Source organism: Drosophila willistoni, unplaced genomic scaffold (assembly GCF_018902025.1).
Source record: "Drosophila willistoni isolate 14030-0811.24 unplaced genomic scaffold, UCI_dwil_1.1 Seg531, whole genome shotgun sequence".
NCBI classification, from domain to species: Eukaryota; Metazoa; Arthropoda; class Insecta; order Diptera; family Drosophilidae; genus Drosophila; species Drosophila willistoni.
The window spans coordinates 4,703,944-4,723,861 of record NW_025814459.1 but is presented as its reverse complement, the minus strand read 5'-3'; the positions used below and the strand labels follow the sequence as shown (position 1 = coordinate 4,723,861).

General features: G+C 41.2%; 1 protein-coding gene across 5 annotated transcripts in view; it reads right to left on the bottom strand.

The window, feature by feature from the left end:
* LOC6652564 (procathepsin L) overlaps positions 1–19,918 on the bottom strand; it is a 227,003-nt gene that overhangs the window by 116,459 nt on the left and 90,626 nt on the right. The gene's annotated exons all lie outside the window — the stretch shown is intronic.

Sequence of the window (19,918 nt, the reverse complement as noted above, 5' to 3'; positions counted from 1 at the left end):
CCCGATCTGTACGGAATGTTCCTGTATACCTGGCTATTGGAATCTGCCAGTATCCATCCTTCAGATCTAAACTGCTTACGAATTTTGCTTCGCGTAGTTGATTTAAGATATAGTCAATGCGTGGCATTGGGTAGGCATCCTTTATAGATTTTGCGTTAATCTGTCTGAAATCTACGCATAATCTCCATTTGCCTGTCTGTTTCTTTTTCACCATCACTATGGGTGAGCTATATGGGCTTTGTGATGGTTCTATGCATCCCATTGTCAACAGTTCATCGACCTTTGTGTTGATTTCTCCCTGTATTTTTGGATTTTTCGGGTAATACCTTTGTTTTATTGGGATATCATCCTTCATTGTTATGCGATGTATCCCCACCTTTGACAGTCCCTCAACTTTCCCTAATTCCTTTAACTCCTGATTTAGGAAATTTTGTATTTCTTGTTGATCACTATTCTGAGCGACCATGATGGATATTCTTTCTACCAGCCTGCCCTGTATTCGCTTGACTGTCGGTATTAGCACTTTGAGGCCTCCACACGATATCTCTGTGTTCATAATCCGGAGGAAATTCCACCCTAGTATCAACGCATCCATTCCTTCTGGAATGACCAGGAATGGCATGTGGATTTCCTTATCCCCGAATCTCAGGTATCCTGTCCATTGCTCTTCAATGTCTCGCACCTTTCCGTCTGCCATGTATACCTGTTTGTGTGTGTTCTCCCATTTTCCTTTATTCCTCACTGTTTGCAACATCTGCTTGCTGATGAAGCTGCTCGTGGCTCCGGAATCAATTGTCGCTTTCATCTGGTTTCCTGCTACCTCGATAATCGCTGACAATTGATCCTCCTCCTCTACTAGTTGACCTATTAGTGGAGAGGAGCTTGTTGGCTGGGTCCCTGCTCGCCCCGGATAGGCTGGAACCGCCTTTCGTTTCCCGAACTCCAACAACATTCTTTTGTCCTTTTTCCAATCTTTCCACACTGCCAGCAGAAATTGAGTTTCTGATTGTTGCACTCCCTGGCCCAGTGTCCGACTCCCCCGCACCTGCGGCATGCCTGGTTTGGGTTCAAGACTCTTCCGTCTTGGATGTTCTTATTTTCTTGGTTTGGTCTTGAATGATTCTCCACGCTGTTGTCCTGGCATCTGCGGCACTGTGTGACTGGTGGCCCGTGATTATTGCCTCCTCTGTGGTTTGATTGGTTGTTGTGTGTTCTTTGAGCATTGTTTTCGCGATGGAAATCGAATCGCTCCTGTTCGAGCATCTCGTGTTCTTCTGCCAACTGCATCAGCTCATCTAGGTTTCTGACCCTGTGCGACCGAACCAATATTTTCAAATCTGGAGTGCAATTTTACAATATGACCTCCAATTGTTCATACTCTGGTATTTGAAGGGGTCTCATCATTGTTTGCATGTCCACCATGTAGTCCTTGAAATACTCATTCATGTTTTGTTTGCGAGCTTTGACTTGGTCAGCCAGTTTGTTGAAGAAACCTCTTGGAAGAAAGTATTTCTTGAATCCCTCCACAAACTCTTTCCACGATCGCCATTGTTTGTTGTTCGCGATACCATTTGAGTGCTCTATCTCTCAGTAGCTCTGGCATTGCTCTTGGTATCATGTCTAGTTCGATGCCATACATGTCCGCTGACCATTCTGTTCAATGAATTCTAGAGGTCTAGAGTTGCCATCGAATCTGAAAGTCCACTCTCTCACTTGTTTTGCCACTTTAGCATATTCGGTGGTCTTGCTTGTTGTATTTAGCACCGTCTTCCCGGGTTCCATTGTTTGTCTTCTTACATCCCTTTTGTTTTCGGTGCTATCCAGTGCTCCTTCGCTTCCACCAAGATGGGTGGTAGAAAAGGAGGAATTGCCAATGTGGCGATATTTATTTTTTGAATGACTCAGATTCCTTGTTTTTAATGTCTTCGTATACTTTTGATGAGCTTGCTACTGTTTTCTTGAGATTTTTCGTGTATTTTGTTTCCAATATATTTGTTTATGCCCAAACGGGCAACACAAGGGTTAAGGGAGGCGAGAGCTTTCACCTCGCGCCGCTCTTCCGATGATGCTCATCGCTCTCCCCACAAAAGAACGCCCCACACTTCGCTCCAACAGGCGCTTGGTGCCCTGCTCTTAAGTAAGCTAGTTTTAGTGTAAAACTTACAAGTGAATAAAACACAACATAATAGAAGAGGACATTGCTGCATTACCCAATTTCTTTGAAGGAAGACATTTCTTAGAAAATTCATTTAGCTGCCTACCAAGGAAATTTAACCCCCTACAGAAACATTGGTCCTTCGAGCCGGATACCAAGATCCTCACGAACTTTTTGCATCAGTGGAATTTCATACATATTTCAAGCTAAGTAATTTTTTCCAAATTATATGTGTATGAGTACATGTACATTCCTCCAGCATCCGTACCATTACTCACATACATTTAATTGTTTCCCTTGATTTTCATAATCAAAGTAAAATTACTTTCGCGCAATTTTTTTTCTCCGCAAAGGGGAGAAGTTTTTGGTCCCCAGTTTTTTCATACATATATGTGTCCAGTACATAAGGCGCCATATTTGTTCGCCCACTTCAAGAATTTTCTCGCACTTTGGCATATATAGGCCAAGGATTTAAAAAAAATTTAAAAAATTAAAAAAAAAAAATTATTAATTTGTGTAAAGAACTTTGTGGGGTATATATGTTGAAGGGTCACGTTGAGGGAAAGATCGAATAGTATTTAATTATTAAAAATTTTTGTTCCGCGCTTTTGATTCCAAATCGTTTCCAAGTCGTATCTTGGGTTTATCTTAATATTGAATTCACAAATTTTTCCAATCATTTCCAAGTCGTATCTTGGGTTTTTTAATATTGAATTCCCAAATTTTTTCAATCATTTCCAAGTCGTATCTTGAGTTTTTTTTAATATTGAATCGTTTCTTTCAATTCCAAAGTGTTTCCACGCGTTCCAAGTCGTATCTTTGGAGTTAGATTTCAATTGCACAGTGTTTCCACGCGTTCCATACGAATTGGAAATCCAAATTTTTTCAATCATTTCCAAGTCGTATCTTGAGTTTTTTTTAATATTGAATCGTTTCTTTCGATTCCAAAGTGTTTCCACGCGTTCCAAGTCGTATCTTTGGAGTTAGATTTTAATTCCAAAGTGTTTCCACACGTACCAAGTGGGATCTTTGAATTTAGATTTCAATTCCAAAGTGTTTCCACGCGTTACAAGTTGTATCTTTGGGTTTACTTCAATTCCAAAGTGTTTCCAAGCGTTTCAAGTCGTATCTTTGGTTATATTTTAAAATTCCAAGGTGCTCCTAGCCTTACTACTCCTCCTTCCCAAGCATTTCAGACCCTCTCTAGTCCATTAGCTCTCACGTCCGCATCATCAAGCGCGACGCTTCAGCAAGCCACGTCAGAGCCACGACGAGCAAGCCAAAAAGAGGTCAAATCATTGGTACCACTTCCACAGATTTTGGTAACCGCCCCAAGAGTCACTCGGTCCGAGACCAAAAGGGTTTTAGCTGCTTCCACCATGGCTTTGAAGAAGTTTGTTTCCATTTGCGATAAACTAAGTCAGTTTGAAGTCGACACCCACGTCACGTCACTGTCCGAGGTCAGCGTATTTACGCTCCAAGTCCGTCGTGATCGAGTTCAAGCGTTGTGCGAGAAGGTCGGGCAGGAATATGAGAAATGCGAGGTACTCCCAGATGGTTAAGACGATAACTCTGAAGATTTAGCCATCCAAGCTAAATATGACAAATGCTATCAAGTTTACGAGCAAACGAATTACGAATTTCCGAAATTTGAAAAGCTGTATTATCTCCTAGCGAAAACGAGAGGTGAAGCCAACCTCATTGTAGCAATATTACCGCTTACAAATGATGATTTTGAAACGGCATGGAATGCATTCAAACAGCGTTTCGAAAATAGGCGACTTATCGTAAACAGCCAACTCCGATCACTTCTTGACCTGCCTCAAATTTCCCATGAAAAGTCCGGAAAAGCATTACAGGATCATCAGAATGCTCTGCAGGCATCCATTCCTGCTTTTGAGCACGTCTGGTCTGCCAGACATGGAGGCATGTTCGTATTTTTCTGTTCCATCAAATTGCCAAAGAACACCCTTTCACTGTGGAAACAATCTCTGGGAGATAAGACTGTCATTCCAGAGTGGCAAATGATGGACGATTTCCTCACTGAGCGGTTTCGTACGCTCGAAGCAGTTGAAAATACAACTGCAATGGCTATTTCCGAAATCCGCTTCCAGCTACCCGAGAGGCTAATACATTTGAAGCCAAGGTGACCACCAAACCAAAATCCTGTGATCTCTGTATGAAGAAGAATCACCCGGTGCGGCGATGTCCCCGCTTTATTCAGATGCCGGTGCCAGAGAGGGTGGCATACATAAAAAAGGGACTTTTCCCTTTGTCTGAACTGTTTCGCAAGAGAACATCAAGTAAAAGATTGTCCGAGTCAGCACAATTGCTTCACGTGCAAGGGGCGTCACAATACGCTCTTGCACAAGGATGCCCGACCGGAGAATAGTCCAACGCCGGTCCCAGCGCAGCCCAGTTCTTACAATATTGTCTGGACATACTTTACCTCTGAGGCAAGGTCCTCACGAGATAAGTTGCTAGGTACAGCCATCGTGGACTTTTGGCACAAGGGCACTACTTATGCTTCACGGGCGCTATTAGACCCGGCTTCGGAAGCCCATTTTATATCCGAAAGAATGTTCCAGCTCATGAAGTAATCATTCCAAACTGTCAGGGTCGAAGTGACAGGCATTAACGGAAAGGTCAATAGAACCTTAAAGGTCTGTCACATTAGCATTCGGTCATCGCCTGGACCTTCAGTCCAGATAGAGATAGAAGCTTTTGTCTTGTCCCAAGTTGCTGATGATTTGCCGTCATGTACGATAGCCCAAGCCACACTGGAAGGAATGCCCAATATTCCTCTAGCCGACCCCTCCTTCAGATTAAAGGCAAAGATCGATCTACTTCTTGGCATTGATGTCATACCAGCGGTGACCCATTCCGGCATCCAGACCGAAGTGTGCGGATCTTTAATGGCTTAAGAGACGATCGGTTGGGTCATTACAGGCCCGTTGCAAGGGGTCCCCGTTAGTTCGTGTGCCGCTTTCGGTACTTCAGTCCGATCTCATTACTCAGATTCTCAAGTGGCGTTTTTTCCGAGTAGTTTTCAATGCCGACATCACAAAAATGTACCGCCAAATCGTGGTCGATTCAATCCATACGCCATTTCAGAGGATCCTGTTCCGAAACAAAGAGGGACAACTTGGGGATTACGAGCAATACAGTCACGTTTGGCATTAACTGTGCTCCGTTCTTAGCCATCCGAGTACTGAAGCAACTCGCTTCAGTGATGTACAATCCAAATTTCCTTTGGCTAGCGATATTATCGAGTTGTATATGTATGTTGATGATGTCCTGGCAGGGGCTCACAAAAAAGCAACGGCAATCGAAATGGTCAATGAACTTCAAGACATTCTTGGTTCAGCTGGCTTTCCTTTGCGCAAGTGGACATCGAATGCGAAGAGCGTGCTCAGTTACATCCCAAAGTGTCATTTGCTGAATGCTGATTTCTTCGATATCGAAGAGGCTAGCACAGCAAAAACACTGGGAATCCGATGGAAAGCGACTACGGATGAGTTTTATTTTGTCATCTCACCCCAAGAGATCAAGTCAGCTTATACTAAGCGAGAAGTCCTCGGGCAGATCGCCGAGTTATTCGATCCCGCTGGCTGGCTGGCTCCCTTTGTATTCAAGCCAAGGTGTTTATGCAAGAGCTTTGGCTACAAGAGCTAGGGTGGGACGATCAATTGCCCAGTGAACTCCATCACATGTGGCAGGATTTTACAAAGAGCTACTCCTTCCTTGACCAGATCCGAATTCCACGGTGGGTTCTCCATGATCCAAATTCAGACATTCAATTCTACTGTTTTTGCGATGCGTCACAGCGGGCTTATGGTGCCGCAATTTACTTGCGCGTTAGCAATGACCAAGGCATATCGTGCTGCCTTCTGGCAACGAAATCTAGAGTAGCCCCGGTTAAAACGGTTTCATTGCCCCGCCTTGAATTATGCAGAGCTACGCTTTTAGCTAAACTGGCAGCTACAGCTCTTCCGCAACATCCAGTTGATAAGGCGGAGGCATTTTATTGGTCAGATTCCACCGTCGTACTGTCATGGTTAAATAAGCCACCCAGCACATGGACAACGTTTGTCGCAAAGCGGGTAGCCAAAATTGTGACTGTAACAAATAGCATGGAATCACGTCCGTTCAGAGGACAATCCAGCAGATCTCCTTAGCCGCGGCCTGAGTGCGCAGGAACTTGTACACAAGGATTTGTGGTGGCACGGCCCACCATGGTTACGGGAACCACAAGAGTCCTGGCGGCGAGCGACACCACTCCCACTAGACACTACCTTGGAGAAGCGGGTAGTGAAGGTCCACGTTGCGATCGCTACGATTACGCAAACGATTACTCCGGGGAGGTGACCTCTAACGAGATCAATCAAGTACTCCAGGCGTTGATCCGAGTCACTCAGCGTGATTACTTCCCGACGCAACATCGGTGTCTACAGTAGAAGAAATCTCTGCCCACGTCTAGCACCATTCTCAATTTGAATCCTTTCATTGACGCATCAGGTGTGATCCGAGCATGTGGGCGCGTGCAACAAGCAGCGGCCCTCAGTTACGATGAGCGTAACCCCATTCTGTTGCCAGTAGTAAGTCCATTGTCCCGGCTGTTGGTGCTTTTCACGCATCAGATCTCTCTCCATGGGGGCAGTCAGCTGGTAGTCCGTCTCATCCGACAGAGATACTGGATTCCATGACTGCGGAATCTAGTCAAATCGGTGGTCAATTCATGCAAGGTCTGTGTGATTTACTAAAGAAGGCTGCAATCACAGCTAATTGGCACCCTTCCATCCCAGCGAACTACTTTCGCACGTCCTTTCACGACCTCCGGGGTAGATTCCGCAGGTCCTTTCGACCTCAAAAGTTTCACCGGCCGCGCTTGTCGCATATCAAAGGGATATGTGTGTGTCTTTGTTTGCTTTTCCACCAAAGCCATTCACCTTGAGACAACTTCGGATTTAAGTACCGAAGCATTTGTGGCAGCATTCGCTCGTTTTGTATCTAGGCGAATGTGTCCCCAGCAAGTGCAGTCCGACAACGGTAAAAACTTCGTAGGTGCATCCAGAGTGCTTGAAAAAGATTTCCTAAGGTCTACCCAGCAGAAAATCTTATCCCACTACAGCCATCAGAATCTGTCCTGGCATTTCATCCCTCCCGGGGCACCACACATGGGAGGGTTGTGGGAGGCTGGAGTTAAAACTTTTAAAACTCTGTTCTACAAGGCCACCTCCAACCAAAAGTACACCTTCGAGGAGTTCTCTATTCTGATTGCTAAGATAGAGGCTTGTTTGAACTCGCGGCCGATTTCTCCTATGTCTGAAGACCCCACCGATTCGTTAGCTTTGACCTCAGGCCATTTCCTAGTGGGGGGTCCATTGCTATCCGTGACGGAACCTGAAATCAAGTATCAGGTTCCGTCTATCATTAATTTCAGCATTTCTGCACCCGATGGAAAAACGAGTATCTGAAGGAGCTACATAAGCGCAATAAGTGGCGACTCCCTTTTAAATATTAATTTAAATATTATTAATCCCTTTAAAATATTTAAATATGAAGTTGGCGATCTGGTGGTATTCAACGAGGACAATCTTCCATTTAATGAATGGCGTCTCGGGCGAATCCACCAAACGTACCCTGGCAGTGACGGCAACGTCCGCGTCGTCGAACTGCTTACTGCTCGCGGTGTTGTGAAGCGTCCAGTCGCAAAGCTGATCTCTCTTCCTCCAGAAGAAATTCAAACTCATTACGTAAAGCTACAGTAGCGTCCAGCACTTGGTCTTTCCTCCCTAATAAGAAAAGCCGAGCTGCCAGTAGTAATATGTGTATTCGATAGTCCTACATTAATCCGCTTTCTTCATTATTTGTACCGGCAGCTTCCTGAATCACTCTATATACCGTTTCCATGGCTCCGAGACCACGTTCAGTACAGGCATCGAAGGAGGAGCGCAGATGTTCGCGAGGAACTGAGTCCTTCCGTTGCCGAGTCTGTCGCGGAATCCATTCTCTGAAGCGATGCCGTCGTTTCCTGCGGCTGAACGTGGAGAAGAGGATGAGGGCAGTACTTGCGAACAAGTACTGCGCCAACTGCCTGGCCCACCAACACTCCGGAGGAAGCTGCTTGAGCGGTGATAGGTGCCGAATTTGCAAGGAGGACCACCACACGCTACTCCACTTCCACGAGCAGCCACGTCGACGCACTCCATGCTCCGTCGTACGCCGAGTCACCCCCGAGTCCTCCAGACGAAGGGTCGCACCAACGCCAGCCTCCGATCCTAAGCTGACACTGGCCACACTGCTGCTGAACCGCAATCCACATCTGTTGCCAACGGCGATGGTACGTCTCGAGACGGGAGGGAAAACCTTCGACGTGAAGGCCCTCGTGGACCCTTGTTCGGCGGTATCGTCGATGGCGACGTCACTGGCCACGACCTTTAAATTGACAGCCGTCAAGATAGGGGCGGAGAAAGCGGTGGCAACAGTGATCCCGTCCCCGATCAGTGAAGGATGGCGACTGCAGGCGATCCTAAAGGTGGTCGATGGCTTGTGCTGCCGAACTCCAAGCTCTCCAGTGGATCCGCAAATTGCAACGAAGTTCGAGAGCATCGTCTTGGCGGATGATACGTTCTACCGACCGTCGTCGGTGTCTTTGGTCCTGGGCGCGGATGTGATGACGGAGGTCTTGTTAGAGGGGAGTCTACGCGGGGTTGGCGATGCGCACAGTCTTTGGCTGGACCCTGTCCGGGGCGTGCCATTAGACTGCCTGGGTCTTGCACTCCTGCAAGGGGGGGAGCATGTTTATGCCCAAACGGGCAACACAAGGGTTAAAGGAGGCGGAAGCTTTCACCTCGCGCCGCTCTCCCGATGATGCCCATCGCTCTCCCCACAAAAGAACTCCCCACACTTCGCTCCAAGCGGTGCTTGGTGCCCTGCTCTTAATAAAGCTAGTTTTAGTGTAAAACTTACAAGTGAGTGAAACACAGCATAATAGAAGAGGAGATTGCTGCATTACCCAATTTCTTTGAAGGAAGACATTTTTAAGAAAATTCATTTAGCTGCATACCAAGGAAATTCAACCCCACTACAGAAACATCAACATCAACATTTCATCCTTCCAGTCTTGGTCCGCTTCATTGTTTTCTACCCACTCGCCTAGCTGTTTCCTCATTTTCCCCACCGTGCCAGTCATCCCGATCCCGATCCTTTGGCCTGTCTGTACCAGATCCTCCTTCTTCATATGGTAAATCCATCCTTTTCCCATTTTGATTTTTTTTTTTTATTTACAAACTGTAGTTTTTTTTTCCAAATTTCACCAGTATAGCACGTTGCTCGCCAGTTGTAACGATCCTTTCTCGTCCCTTGGGATATTTCTAATATCTCTTGGGCTAGGTTCGGCACAACAAAATTTATTTTGTGCCCTGGTGAAATTAGAAATCGTTTGTTTGATTAATGGTTTTAAATCACGTATTTATTTGTAATATTTTAGGCTCGGTTGGGTATGACTAATTTCTCTGGAGGAGTCCCGAACTTGGACAGCGCTGATTGTGGTTTGGGTCCTTCGCTGCTTGCTCCAGTCCGTCTCTCGTTCCTTGTGTCTCCGCTGGTTCCTATTTCAGACTCGCAATGTAAATACTTTGCCTGGTATTTCCCTCTTCAGAATAACTCTGGAGCGCTGATTAGCCTTCTAGGGATGTTAGTTCCACCTGAATGCCTTCAGCCGTGTTTTAAAGATGGTCTTTGCGTGGCCTCCAGGATAAATCCCGTGGCCGTTTGTGGTGTGATATACGCCAAGACCGGGTTCCTTTAGTGAGAATAATAATCCAAGATGAACACGTCAGTGTGCATGCGTAGTCGTTTTCAGAATGATCCTTTATTCCAAATTATTATTTTGCTTAAGCTAAGTTTACATATACTACATAGACTTACATAAGTTTACTACATAGACTTATGCGACAGCTACAAAAGAGAGGGAGAGTGTCAGTACATACATACATATTGTTGGAGCGCATGCATGAAAGTGCTTGGCCAGCGTTCACACGCTGGCCTGGCTCTAGCTCATGTTACGCTTGTGCATACATTGCTTAGGTGAATATATGTATGTGCATATACCAATGTACATACATATATGATCATGCTTAGCTGTAGATTTATGTGAATATGTTTATGTACATACTTCAATGTATATATATATAAACATATTCAAGTGCACAATTATATTTTAATGCGTATATGTTTAATTGTTTATACTTACAAATGAGTGTTATAAGTTGAGCTCATTGTACTGAATGATTATTTGTATGAATATACTACACCTCACCTTTTTAGAGAATAACGTAATATTATGGAGTTATTAATAATCATTAGATAATTAAGTAAAGGTAAAATAAGGGTATACTAGGAAAAAAAAAATTTTTTTTTTGTTTGTGTTTTAGTTTGTGTCTGCTCAGACAACTTTTTTTTCTCTCTTTCTTTTCGAAATCATATGAATATATTTTCAATAATAGATGAATCCATAAAAAATTTTTATATATATATATATATATTTTTTTTTTTTTTTTCGTTTTCATTTTTTGATATTATATATTTATTTTATTTCTTTTTTTGAAAGATATCTATATATATATATATTCTTATTAAAAATTTTTTTTTATTGTTTTTTTTTTGTTTTGTTATATATATATATATATATTTTTTTTTTTTTTGTTTTATTTGTTTTTCCTTTTTAGTCTATCCCTATGAACTTTTGTTCCCTATTCCCCATTCTTTATAACTACATTATTATTTTTCTCTATAATAATGACCTCAAACGGTCCTATATAAGAAAATTCTAATTTATCACCTGTTTCATTCTTGAGATAAACTTGGTCTCCTATTTCTATTTTAAAATCTAATACTTTGCTATCATTTATTTCTTTTTGCTTAATTTTATTTTTTTCTAAAAGATTTCGAGCTCTCTTACACGCGTATTCTAATCTAAACTTAACTTCTTTAGAATAGTCTTCTATGTTATATATTGGATCTATAGTATTAACGTTATTAAATTGTATTGGTAGGTTACTTTGTCTACCAAATACTAGTTCATATGGACAATAATTATGTGTTACTGATGGTGTTGTGTTAAAACAATACGCGAAATACTCCAACCATATGTCCCAATCAGTTTGTGCTGTAGACGTTATGTTGTCTATTTTTAAATACTCGCACAAGTCATTTATAATGGAATTTTTATATTCTGTTCCCATGTCCGTAATGAACGTCTTCATTGGACCGTACTTCAGAATAAAAGATTCGACTATAGCTTTATTATAGGTTCATGCAAAGAATAATTAGAACTACAGTGTTTAAAGGTTAGAGGAATAAAATTTCTAGTAGGTCTACGGGGTACAGATAGGTTTAACTGGTTCAATAGCTCAGGAGAGTCTATTTTACCTATTAAAAGTTTATGAATAAAGATAGCACCAAGCATTACTCTACAATTAATTAAAGAAGGAAGATTGATTAAAAGAAGCCTACTGGAGTATGATGACAAATTGACATTGCGATCCCAATTTAGACCGCGAAAAGCAGAAATTGCTGTTGAACAGATTCAATTTTACTTTGGTGCGTCTCATATTGAGGTGACCATATGCAAGATCCGTACTCTAAGATAGGACGGATTGAAGAAGTATACAGAATTTTGGTTGTGTACGGATCGTCAAACTCTTTTGACCATCGTTTCACAAACCCAAGAACATTCATAGCTATACTAACTGTAGCAGAAATATGAGGATTAAAAGTTAATTTATGGTCCATAAGAACACCTAAATCATTGATAATATCTAAACTCTCTAAGGCAGTGTCGTTAAGATAGTAAGTTGCTAAGTATGGAGTGCATCTATAAAAAGACATAACTTTACATTTAGAGTCGTTAAGGTTCAATAGGTTTGTTTCACACCAACTCTGAAGATCATTAAGATCCGATTGAAGTAGGCAAGAAGACGATATGTCTTTAAAACTCAGGTAAAGCTTGACATCATCCGCGTACATAAGCACCCGAGAATGTGACACTACCAATGGAAAATCATTTATAAAAAGAGTGAATAGCAATGGACCCAAATGACTACCCTGAGGTACTCCAGAGGTCACTTGGATGGTCTTAGAAAATGAAGATTTAAAAAGGACCTTTTGTGTACGCTTAGAAAGATATTGAAGAATCCAATCTAGCAAAAGGCTGGGGATGCCAAGTGCGTTTAATTTATATAAAAGCAGATTATGATTAACAGAGTCAAAAGCCTTGCTGAAGTCAGTATAAATGACGTCAGTTTGCACGGCAGTCTTGAACCCTTTGATTGAGTGAGATGTAAATTCTAATAGGTTAGTAGTTGTCGATCTACGTTTTTTAAACCCATGTTGGGATGACGAAATGATTGAGCTACAAAAATGCTGTAATTGAGATGTTATTATTTTCTCAAATGCTTTGGGTATGGCAGACAATTTAGAAATACCCCTAGAATTGGAGGCTTCGGACTTCTTCCCCTTTTTATGAAGAGGAATAATATATGATTCCTTCCAGATAGGCGGGAAGGCGGAAGATGTGACGGACAGTGTAAACAACTTAAGTATTGGCTTACATAGGGCCTCCGCGCAAAACCTTAATACGCAGCCTGGTATTCCATCAGGGCCAGGTGCATATATTGGTTTGACGGAACTGAGCACGCTAAGAACCGAACTTTCATTAAACACAGGGTCTAAAATGCAATTAGACGATTGCAAGTGATGAGGATAAGGAGGATTTGCTTGATAAATCGAAGAGGAATAAGTTGTTTTGAAAAAATCAGCAAAGATGTCGGCAATTGCCTTATCATTGTCAGCTTTATTGTTTTTGAAAGACAAGTAAGACGGGTGCACTGATGTCTTACGTTTAACATTTACAAATTTATAAAATTGGTTAGGATCGCGAGAAAACCTGAGTTTACATCGCTGAAGATAATCCTTATAGCAATGTGAATTCAGCACCATAAAATTTGATCGAGCAACTACATATAGGGAAAAATCCGATGCTTTACCGGATTTTTAAAATCTTTTATAACATCTCGATTTTACGTTCTTCAAGTTACATAACTCACGTGAGAACCATGGAGGTCTCTCAGACCATCCTAGAGTCACACGCGGTACACAAACATCAAAGAACGACTCAAGAGTTTTATAGAAGACAGAAATGGCAGAGTCCATATCAGTGCAAGTATACAGATATGTCCAATCATTAGTTAACAAGAGTTTTTTAAGTTTAGTAAAGTTTGTCTTGCGAAAACATCGGGTTGGAGGCATCGAGTTATTATGTCGAGACATAACACCAAGGTCAATGGTTATATCCAGAGTTGGATGAAAGTTGTCTTCGGGGATAACTAATGGATCAGTCCTGGAAACATCGCAGTTGGAAGAATCCAACACAAGTACCAGATCTAGTGATCTGTTACGACTATTCCGGACAGGATTTATTTGAGTTAGGGACAACTCAAGCAGACCATCTATGAAACAATGGGACAAGGAGGGCAACAGTAATAAAGAGTCAAATGAAAGGGTCCAGGCAATCACAAGGTAAATTAAAATCTCCCAGAACAACGAGCAAGTCTTTGTCAGAGAGATATGAGGAAATAAGTTGAATAGCTTCCAAATGGTGAGTGTATACTGCCGAGTCGGACTGTGGTGGAATATACGAACAAGTAATATAGTCAGAACAAGAATTAAACGAAATTTTAAAACAAACAAATTCAATCTCCTGATTGGAGGACTGGACAATTTCAGACGAGAACGCAGAGTCAACAGCAATCAAAACACCACCACCATTACGGATAGTCCGATCATGTCTATATATTAAATATTTTAAGGGGAAAATTGAAGCATCGGCAATATCAGGCTACAGCCAAGTCTCAGTAAAGGCAAGAATATGAAAGTCAAAAGCTAGACTATCTACATAGAGTTTAGACAGTTTAGTCTTTAGTCCCCGTACGTTCTGATAGGCCAGAGTTAGGGACGAAATTAGTTTTTTGATTCGCCAATAGGTGCAGACGAGCCGGAAGGAACGTTATTCACAGAGGCAGGTAGCAGATAGCAGGTAGCAGATATTAATGTGATTGCGTATTCATTCCCAGTTTCCGAACGTGGTAGTGGACCAATTGTGTCCACTATCACTCTGTCAAAAGCATATTGTGGAGTTTCGGTTATAATCATAGGTGATCGTGTATGTTTCGTCCTTTTCGACGTCAGGCATTTTGGACATTTATTAATGTACTTTTTTACATATTTAGTCATGTTTTTCCAATAATATCGTCTCTTTATTTTTGCAATTGTTTTATTTATGCCTGTATGACCTCCTTGAATTGGATCTTCATGGAATGTAGACAATATAGGTCACCGGCTTGAGTAGCGCTACTCTTAAAAATTGTAAAATTTGATTGCCCATATTTTTGAAAGATTCTATTGAAATAGTTTCAAAGATCTTTTCGCTCGGTGCCACTTTGACTTTGGTGATACTAAGTATACCAGCTTCTTTTTTGAGCCTTTGAAAAAACTGACCTAAGCCGAGAATTCCATTGGTACAGATATCGCAAATGTCAATTCTTGCTATAACTTTCTTGCCATGTTTGAATGTGGTCGAGGAATCAGTTATTCGCAAGGTCACTACTTTTCGTACTTCGTCATTTACAATAACGTCATATACGTTGGGCTTGGAAGCTTTTTCAAGATTTTGCCTTGGCAATAGTTCTTGTTTATTTTCTGCGCAGAAATTGTTTTGTCTACTTTGGTACCTGGTAGTGACTTTCAGGATTTTTTTGTTCATGTCAATTAGATCGGATATTGTTATCCTTGACAGGGCGTCTGCCACAAAGTTATCTTTACCTCTCAGATACTCTACCGTAAAATCATACTCCTCTAATTCGAGTCGCATGCGTGTTAATTTAGAACTAGGATTCACCATAGAAAAAAAATATGTTAAAGGTCTGTGATCAGTTTTAACTGTAAAGTGTTTGCCATAAATATATGGTCGAAAATGTGTTATTGCCCAATGTATTGCTGCTAATTCTTGTTCTGTAGTACTCTTATTGCTTTCACCTTTAGTGAATTCTCGTGATGCATATGCAACTGGGAGTTGGAGTCCATTATAGTTTTGAGTTAAAACTGCTTCACATGCGTGTTTGCTTGCATCCGTGATTATGCAAAATTCTTTGCTAAAATCTGGGTACTGAAATAAATTTGGTTCAACAGGTTTCTTTTTTAGATATTGGAATGCTTTTTCACACTCTGTTGTCCATTCAAATGGGACATTCTTTTTACATAATCTCGTTATGTGCCGTGAATATTCGGCGAAGTTTTTTTTAAAACGTCTATAGTAATTGCAAAATGCAATGAATCTTCTAGCGCTGTCTGCGTCCGTAGGGACTGGGTAATTATTGATGACGTCAAATTTTTTGTCATCTGGTAAGATTCCTTTATCTGTGCACCTATGACCTAAAAATGTCACTTCGTGCATAAAAAATTAACATTTTTCTGGATGTAATTTGAGATTATTTTTTCTACAGAGTTTGAAAACATCTGTTAAATTTTTAATCATATGTTGTTCAGAACAACCAATAACGATTAAATCATCCATATAAAGGAAAGCTTGGCTGAGAATGCTATTGTCATCATTCTCTGAAATGAATTAGGCGGTATTATTAAACCAAATGGTAATCGCGTGAAGCGATATGAACCATTGCTTGTTGAAAAAGACGTAATATTTCTTGAGTTTTCCTCAAGTTCAATTTGATGGAAACCTGACATTAAGTCAAGGCATGAAAAATATTTAGCTCGACCCAATTGATCAAGAATATCATCAATTCTGGGGAGTGGGAATTTATCTGACAGCAATTTCTTATTTATTTGGCGATAGTCAATCACTAATCGCCATTTTTTCTCTTTAGAGCCCGGAAGAGCTTTCTTCGGGACTAAAAAAGTGGGCTATTATATGGTGATACAGACGGTTCAACAATATTTTGTTCAATTAACTTTAAAACTTGACGTTGGATTTCTTCTACTTGGCTATGCGGAAATCGATCATTTTTTACATATACTGGCTCATCATCATTAAGTCTCAATTTTTGCTTATAAAAATTGTTTGTTGTGATTGGTTCGGTCTCAAGTCCGAACACATCACTATACTCGGTGCATATTTCTTCAAGTTGCTTTTTAAACAGAATTGGAAAATTTTTCTTTAATATACTAATTACAGACTCTATTTTATTGTCTTCTAGGTTTTGGACTACATCGTAGTTCGATTCCTGATTGGGAATTAAAATGTTTTCTTCTGCTGAAGACAACTCTATTTTACGTATCACTTGAGACCGTGCTGGTAGAAGTGTTGAGTTAGTACCAGAACTAAATGTTACTGGAACATAGATAGGATACGTTAGATATGGTGGTCTAATTATTAACCAATCCTCGGAACTATTGTAATCTAATTGGCAATTAAATCTTTTCATGAAATCTAGTCCTATTATTCCATCGCAGGGGATTGCGAAATCTTCATGAAGTATATGAAATTTATATGGATTAATGTATTTGTCTGTTTATAGCTCAATTGAGGCTAGTCCTTTGGATTTAATTATTCCTTCTCCTATGCCTCGAATATCTATAATTTTATTTGTATGGATGTCGTGAAAGACATCAGTATTTTCTTTTATAATTGAAATATCTGCACCTGTATCAATCAGAAATGTTAAATTTTTATTTGTTGAAACATTTTTGAATAATACGAAATTATTGAGACTCAAGTTAACCGTATATATTTTTTTATTTAGCGCTGAGTATCTGGAGGTGTCTGGAAGTTTCTCGTAGTAGTATCTTGTGCTACTCGGACATTGGTATTGTTATAACCAATCTGTTGGTTATTTGCTCGGTCCTGATTCCATTAATAATTGGACTCTTGGACTTTTGGTATGACCTACCATAGCATTTACTGCCACTTTGGTGGTGTATTTTATTGCTTGTTCAGTTGGAAGACCATCCGAAATATATGCGCCTTTAAGGGCATCGGTCAACTCAGTAATTTCGTTTGTGTATGAAACACAGTTATTGGGGTTTCTCTGCAGATTTTAAATTTTTGCTGTTAAAAGATTTACTAAGTCACCCTTGAAGATTGTTGATAGTCTTTGTATAACTTCATCAATCGTTTTTTCTGAGCTTAGGCTATTAGCCGATTGACCTTTTAATTTTGATTTTATGAGTTGGATGGCTACCGCTTCGTGCGGTTCTTTTATGGTGTCAAGAACGCGAAGCGCTCCAATGAAACCTGGTAGACTTTTACTATCACTTTTGTTTCTGCTTCTGCTTTTGTTTCTGCTTTACTTTTTGTTTCTGCTTCATCCATATTCTACACTAACTGCCTAAGCCTATTTAACTGATTATGGATGTATTAAGTTCTTTACTGCTTTGGTTCCTCCATTAGGTAGAAACGCAGTGTGCCTGCTGCGTTTTCAAAAATAGCATACATATGGTACCGTAAGAATGAAACTCATCTGTACCATAGTGCCTCCTTTGACTGGGAAATCTTCGCCCGTTATGTCAAGGTAAGCTAACCTAATTTGCACTAAGTTTATGGAGCGTTGAGGTAAGGTACTTCCCTCACTCCTAAAAACCTCAATTAAGTCTTGGACTATGCTAGGGTGCCTGTTGTTTATTTTTTCAAAGTACCTGTCACAATGGGTCATTTTTTTTTTTTTTTTTATACATATATAAGTTAGCACACTCATCCTCAGCGCCCCTGGGACGCCTTGTCCTTCAGTTACCAGACCATGCCCCGCATTTACCAGACCATGCCCCGCACCCCGGCTTCTCCTATCACAACGGGTAGGATCACAACGATCAACACACTTTACCAGAAGCGCCTAAACAAGCATCGGGCAAAATACCCCCTATCGATCTAAGTAACACCATCCCATGACCATACACACACCTTTCACACATGTTAGGAACACCAACACCATACACACACCTTTCACACATGTTAGGAACACCAACAGACCACACACAGCACGCGTGCATCGCGACCCATATCACTTTTAGTCAACTAAGCTACCTACGTCTTTTATTTCCTGTAAACACACTTAGCCAAGTAAGCAACTTATGTTTCCTAGTGTTTATGCGACCCTAGCAAAATATGTGACCCAAGACGACCCCCGTGGTCACACTAGGTACTTCACTTCCCTTTTCTAGCATAAGCACTTTTTAGCCAGTCTTTGAATATTGCCGGTAAGCAGAATTCGCCGGAAGAGGCGACCCACTTCTGACACGATCCCAACGCCGCTGCCAGCGGCACGACGCCGCAGCCAGCGCCCTTTGGGCATCTCGGGGTATATTTAAAGGACCACGCTCGACAGAGCTGGCAGTCTTAGTTTAGACGTAGAACTAACTGAATCAAGCGACAAGCTAAATAAAACTTATAACGTTACAAATCAAGTTTGTGTTGTGTCTCACTGTGAAAATCCTGAGTTTCCCAAGTCCCATCCTTAAACTCCTAGTAAGGAAATGGTAAGAATTCCCCTATAAGGGAAATGGAAACTCATAACTGGCGCCCGAGCAGGGACCCGTAATTTTTCTAGAAGCCATGATAGTGCTAACCACCCTTCGGGGGGAATCTAGAAACATTACGGGTCTAGAGAATAGTAGGAAGAGCTCCACAGTTGAATGCAAGCCATGTCAGAAAGACGCGTAGTAAAGTAAAATAATTAATTGCTCAGGCACAAACCTGACCTATGCCAAATCAAAAAAAAAAAAAAGAACAAAACACGAAAATAATAATTTAGGCCACTTGGCCAACGGGAAATGCTTCACCTGATCATGGTGATATTTGAGACCAACGCGTGCCTCGGCTTGCATAAAACTGCTGACTCTTCAGGTAACCGCCCCGAACGCGTTTTGCTAAGACCGCATTCTCACGCCGGCAGAATCAGGCAAGGCGGAATTAGCAAACCGAAGGGAAATTTTTGCGCCTCTTGCATTTTTGGCGTTAACATGTGAATAAAAGAAACCGGAAGGGGACTGACATGCTAACGTGTCTGGCAACGGGCCTTAAAAAAAAAAAAAAAAAAGAGAGGAAAAAATTATTAAAAAAAAGAAAGATAACCACATGCAGTGAGGAGGTTCAATGATCCCTATGTGGGGACATGTCATCTAACTCCCCCTTCCGGTGTCTTGCAAAAGTGAATGACTGGTTGAAAGACCAAGTCCTCCTTCAGAGAGGGCGGAAAGAGTTCATTCTTTGAATGACTGGTTGAAAGACCAAGTCCTCGTACAGAGAGGGCGGAAAGAGTTCATTCTTGATTAACGACTAACTGGTTGAAAGACCAAGTCCTCCTTCAGAGAGGGCGGAAAGAGTCGTTTTGATTAGCGAATGACTGGTTGAAAGACCAAGGTTCGGTACATACATATTTATGATGGAGCGCTTGCATGAAAGTGCTTGGTCAGCGTTCACACGCTGGCCTGGCTCTAGCTCATGTTACGCTTGTGCATACATTGCTTATGTGAATATATGTATGTGCATATACAAATGTACATGCATATATGATCATACTTAGCTGTAGATTTATGTGAATATGTTTATGTACATACGTCAATGTAATATATAAACATATTCAGGTGCACAATTATAATTTAATGCGTATATGTTTAATTGTTTATTCTTGCAACTGAGTGTTACAAGTTGAGCTCATTGTACTGAATGATTATTTGTATGAATATACT